We start from the raw sequence: 6,369 nt of genomic DNA, 5'->3' as shown, positions 1-6,369 counted from the left end.
CCACTCTCTGCGTAATGAATGAGACACCATTCCGGGCCCTGGCTGGGGGATGTGGGTTCTTGGGTTCCCAGTGCAGACAGATGAAACCCAAACAGGCTCCGATGCTCTGAAAGCTCCCACTGTATGCGCAGCTGATGGCCTGGGCTGCTATTGAGACACGTGTGGAGCACATGTACAGTGGGGAACACCCACAGACATGGACGACTCTTCACACAGGTTCCCCTCCCTGCTAGGCTAAGGACAGGCAGAGGGCACAGCCCGCGTACCCTACACGATCACACACACACGATCACACACACGATCACACACACACGATCACACACAGAACCGGAGAGGACAGCCTCACGTGTTGAAACCCGGCAGTAGGTCCATCGGCTGGTCAGCTGAAGAGTTGTCCGGACTCTCCTTGGAGATACTGTGCGTCGTGAGATTTAAATAACAAGCAATAGCGCACCGGGGCGCAAATCATCCTCCACATTACGCGGCAGCCAAGAGGGCTGAAGTGTGCGCAGCAGCGTTCGGCAGAGGTGGACTTTGATCAGGAGTCGGTGAAATATTTATGAGGGGGGCATGAAATGGCTGCCGAGAGGCCTGCATGGCAGTAGGGGGGCGCGAGGATTTGCCGAAGACATGACCTCTCACCGCCTGCCAATCAGAAAGCACTCCCACTGCCATGACAACAGCATCTGCATGTTCTGTTTGTACCTTTTTTTCTACAATGAGAATAGCACAAAAGATAATACAAGATGTATTTATTACTGTTGCTGTTATTTGTGGCATTATCTCTGGACACGAGGGAAGAGCTGGAAGGGAAGAAGGAGAGCTGGAGCTGAGCGCCGATGCGTTCTTTTTCTGTTCCACTCAGTTCCACCCAGATGGGATTAGAGGGAAATTTTTAACACACTCAAGCATGGGCTAATTAAAAATCCACACTCTGTGCAGCTCCTTCAGCAGCGATCAATATGCTTAATTAATTAATCTATACATCACAACTCAGGGAATTCTGTCTGGCCTGTTTGACTGGGGCCGGGGGGGATGTTGGGGATGAGGATGAGGGGGTGGGGGTGGGGGTGGGGGGGTCAGACTTCTGCCAATACTTCCAAGAATTACTCTTTGACTCAACTTTTCACCTCCAAACCCAGAATACAAAGAAAGACCGGAAAACTGCATTGTTATTTCCTTCACAAGGCTTGCCATTACGGCTTTATCTCAGAGCTGACACCACCCCTGGAATGGTGTTTCTGATTAACGGTGCGGATAAATGAAAATATGTGTGTGTGTGTGTGTGTGAGTGTGTGTGTGTATGTGTGTGTGTGTGTGTGTGTGTGTGTGTGTGTGCGTGTGCGTGTGTGTGTGTGTGTGTGTGTGTGTGTGTGTGTTTGTTGTGTCACCTCACCTCTAATTGAATCAAGCAGAGGACGTTAACGAGGGAATGACTTCCTCTCCGCCGTGTCTCAATGCCCGACCCCTCAGAGCACCTTCACACCTCTGACAGCAAGACAAACTCGAGATGCTAATATCACTCCCCAGCCCCTACACAAGTGTTAATTTGTAAACCTGTCTGTGTAGAAAGTGAGCCTGTGTATGTGTGTGTGTGTGTGTGTGTGTGTGTGTGTGTGTGTGTGTGTGTGTGTGTAATAATTCTCATGACCTTGCGTGCTTTAGATAAATTGCAATACACAGGGATGTTTAATTATTGATTTGTGCTGTCAGGTTCGCATTGTGTCCTCGTGGCAGAAGAGAGTGTGGGGAGAATCTGCCGGTAATAGACTCAGATGTCTACCCGTTGGCTAGGTTATTTCCTGTCATAGAGAGGCATTTCAGATATCACTTAGGCTACAGAGCCTTTCTCTCTCAGGATATTGTTTCTGAAGTCTCAGAGTGAACTATTCATATCAACCTTGTTGCCATGGCAGGTGGAATAATAATTCAACACCACTGTTGACGACTGAGAAAATAATGGTTTGAACACACCGATATCACACAACAGCTGAGCCCTCTTCAAGAATATAGAATGTCCTTACATGTCATAAAATACTCTAAAATAGACAGATCTCTAAAATAAAATCAATAGCCAAATGCGTTGACCAAAAATATCAGCAAATATTAAAATAACCTCACAAATGTTGGCGATCACTTTCCTTTCTCACAAATTCTTCTCACAGAGGCTTCTCAGAGATGCTTCTAGAAGCTTCTTGAGCATTCTATTCTCTTCTGTCTTCTGCCAGCCCCATGCACTGTTCTCTAGAGATCCTGCTGGCTCGGTTATTTGTGTTGATGTGGTGGAAAAGAAGGAACTTGACCATGACCATGCACAGGGCTCTTTCAGGCGTCTTAGGCCCTGTTAACCCCTTGCATTAACATGCACCTTGGGTGATCTGATCACAAGTGGACAGCTCTGTGTACAGGTGTGAACGCATGCATTTAGGGCACATTTAGATCCGATCACTCAGACCACATTCAGACATGGTCTGGTCTGCATTCTTTTAGCAGTGTGAACACGAATGTGTCTTGGGCCAAATTGAAGGATTGCCTGCTCAACTGACATCCTCTGCATAAGTGGAAGTAGGCCTACATGCTAAAAGTTGGCTTTGTGTGCAACGTCTGAAATTTCAAAAAGCCCATAAAGATATATGACAAGTGTGTAAAAAGTTGATTTCAATAACGCACTTCAATAACGATGAGCTTAAACGGTTGTCATATCGTCATACATTGGGCCCAGGGTGATTTGCCCAGCTTTTTAGTCAATGTTCAGGTTTCATTGTATTTTATATACAGTATATTATTATAAAAATAATTTGAGTTTTATTTTTTAAAAGTGATGGGGCATTCTCATTGAAATGGAGGACATTGAAGTGCCCCCTCGCGCCTTTGGTCTTTGCCAACAGAAATGATGTAAGTGTTTATTTGCATATAGAGCGGGGAAGTGGCATTAGATCACAAGTGGTCAGTTGAGATGCTTGTGGAAATGCATTCTAATGTGTGAACTGACATACTTAGAGCTGTATAGAGCTGTGATCGGGTCACCCAAGACGCATGTATACATGCCAGGTTTGAACAGCCTCTTAGGGGCCAAAGTGAAAGTGCAACTTCTCCTTCTTTATTTTCTTTTTTCTTCCTCTCTTTTTTTTCTGAGGTTTAACCCTATGTGTTTGTGGAGGGGTGCTGTGGTCCAAAAATTCAATTAGGCTCATTTGAACAAGACTCATTCTGAGAAGTTCATCCATTCAAGCCCAGAGATAACTAACCTAATTAAGGCTAGCCTCCTGTTCATGTGCCTTTGAATTTGCAACTTAAAAATGCGGCTGGAGATTAGATTGGATTAGATAGCCGACGCAAACAGGGACCACTTTATCTCTAAATGCCTCTAAAGCCCCATGCAGACGAAGCCTAGTTTGCCTGAATGTAGGCTATTGTTGAGGGCTTTGTCCTTCACGTACTGTAGGCTACCTCTGAAGTAACGTTGACGCTAGCTAGTAGCTATCGCTATCGTTGTCTGACAGGACTAAAGCTAATGTAACATTCATCTTTATTACAGACCGTTTTGAAACTTCCGTCTATAATAAAAATCTTTTCACGTCAGATTTGCTCATATAGGCTATTGCTGACACTTTTAAAAACTGGGTTTTGAAATCCCCGATTTGTATTAATCCCGTTAGGGAAATTCACATGTAAAAGCAGCAAGGTAATAGGAAGAATCATTTTTTTTTAAACTGGAGAGCTGTTATAACTGGCTGCCACACTCACTGCGCCATGGCTACCCATTCAGTTATTAAATAATGCCGGTTGTGTCCGTTGTTCTGGCTGGTCTAATGATGCGATCACGTGGGGCAATCCGATTAGGTATGCGGATAGCGTGCAGACGAACACCAACCGCAACCGGATTTCGAGTTTACTCACTTTGGACCCCCGATTCGAGGGAGTGCGGATACAGTGCGTTCGTCTGCACGATAGGGCTATCCAGAGACGGGGTTCTCCGGGTTCAGGCAAACTAGACTCCGTCTGCATGACCCCTAAATTGTTTTCTGTTCTCTCACCTTCCAGTGTTCACACTGCCTGCCGGCTCCAACACACTTTTAATGATTTGGCAGAAGTGTGTGGGTGGGTGGGGGGAGGGAGGGTGGGGTGAGAGAGTGATAGAGTGAGAGAGTGAGAGAAAGAGACAGAAGCCCCTTTTAAACTCACTATACTGCTGTTAAGAAGATCCCTCATTGTACCACTACACTGAACCAAACTGAATCGAATTTGGAAAATTGCACTAGACTACTACCAACTCAGAAACTGAGGAAAAAATATCCACGGCTTCAGTGAGGCGCATCATTTAACCACTTTGACATCATTATCAATATGGCGATAAACCTAACAGAGTCTAACAAAGACCCTGCCTATATCAAAGGTCAGAAACCTTGTTTTGTAAGGGTGAGAAGATGCCATGAAGAGGCAGTTGGTCAAAATGAACAAGAAGAAAATCCACCGAAGAGTCATCACAACATTATTGTGTTTAGATTTGGCTCGAACGCATTCATGTCTAGGAGCTGGGAAATATCATGTAGGACATTTCAATTTCCGACTTGTCTCGAATGTGCCATAACATCCAAGATGGAAATAAACTAGTCTACCTGTTACCTTCAGAAACAATGGTGGGAGAACTTAGTGTCAGCGGGCTCTTGCAAGCTGTGCACAGTTATAGCTGTGTTCAGACTCAAGCAAAATTGGTGTGCATTATGTGTAACATCCTTATGCTTATCATGCATTCGCATTCGTGTTTCGGCAACACAGTAGTCTTGCTTCATTTTGGTTTGCTGCTAGGCTGTGTCACACCCTTATCCCCTCATGCTGGCTCTCACTTTTTACATAGACGTCAATCCGGCTCTATGACTACCTCTACGACTTAAAGGCTGAATAACAATGACCCCCCATTTCGTGTCGGTACCTTTTATACAGAATGGCAAGGCGGAATATAGTCACAACACTCCCACCTTGAGCAGGCTGTATAAAAAGCGAGATAGGGAGGGAGAGAGAGAAAGAGTACACAAGTAGAGAAGAGTACAACAGAGAGGTGAAAATGGAATGTGGGTGTAGAGACTGCGGGGAGTTAAAAGACAAGATAAAGTTAAAGGCACAATAAGTTAAAAGGCTGAAAAAGAGCTGTAGAGCGAGAGATGGGATGGGGTGTACAGGCTATAGCACAGGAAACTGGACGAGCTGGCTTTGCCGTGACGGGCATAAACAGGAGTGAGAGAGGCACATCACAGATCTCAAACTCTGGGGGCTTGTTTGGCCTCGGAGTAAACACAAACACCAGCCCGCTGGGCCTCACCCCCTCCTCTCATCTGCACCCACCAGGCCAGTGGACCACCCCCTGTCATCCAGGCCTGCTTCCCAGGAGCAGTATAGGGGGGTAGGGGTAGGGGGCCTAGGGCAGCACCCCTGCCCAAAATGAAAGCCTGATCAATGAGCTCTGCTGCTTATGCACCAGGGATGGGGCCAGCAGGCATATAACACTCTGGTTAGGATGGAATGTGAAGTTATAGAGAGAATGTGAGAGGGTGTGTGTGTGTGTGTGTGTGTGTGTGTGTGTGTGTGTGTGTGTGTGTGTGTGTGTATGTGCATGTGTGACAGAGAGAGAGTGAGACAGATGTGCCTGAAAGGCAAGAGAACATCAGTACCAGGACTCAGAGGATGCCCAGAGAGCTAGAGGCACTCAATGGCAATAATGTGACCAGCAGCACGAGGCACACAGACAGCGTCCATTACATTTTAACATTCCCCCTCGAGACAGTTCCACTACCACCAGCGCTGCTGCTGCTGCTGCTGCTGCTGCTGCTCCTCACAGCCCAACTGACAGCCTCTTTCCTCCACAAGCAGACTCTGATGTGCTAATGTGAGCACTGCTTCCATACACAGACATTTTAATATTCCCCAAAGTTGAATAGAAGTCCACTAGACTTTGGTTGGTAAAACAAACACCACTCTCTCTCTCTCTCTCTCTCTCAACACCTGGTCGTGCTGGCGCAGAGAGAACCTTAGGGCTCAGGAGCCAATCGGATCAAACAGCTGAGACGTGACCCAAAAAAAAAAGCAGAGAGCACAGGCCTCAGGAGCCAATCAGAACCAACATCTGTGGTCCGACCCAAAGCGGAGAGGTTCTGACAGCCCAGGCTGGCTCAGCCCGGCTGGGGGTGGAGGGTGGGATGGATAGGCCTCCCGGTTCCACTTCCTGCCCAAGGCTTAGGTCTCACTTGGTGGGGTCTCTCACCTGGCACCCCCCCTACCCCCACCCCACACCGCACCACCTGCGCAGGGGCTCCGGCACTGACGGGCCGGGCCGAGCCAGGCCTCGGCGATGGGGAACAATTAGAAGCGCGG

This window comes from Clupea harengus, chromosome 2 (genome assembly GCF_900700415.2).
Source record: "Clupea harengus chromosome 2, Ch_v2.0.2, whole genome shotgun sequence".
Classification (NCBI taxonomy): domain Eukaryota; kingdom Metazoa; phylum Chordata; class Actinopteri; order Clupeiformes; family Clupeidae; genus Clupea; species Clupea harengus.
The sequence above is the reverse complement of the archived record's forward strand: the minus strand, read 5'-3'. Positions refer to the sequence as shown.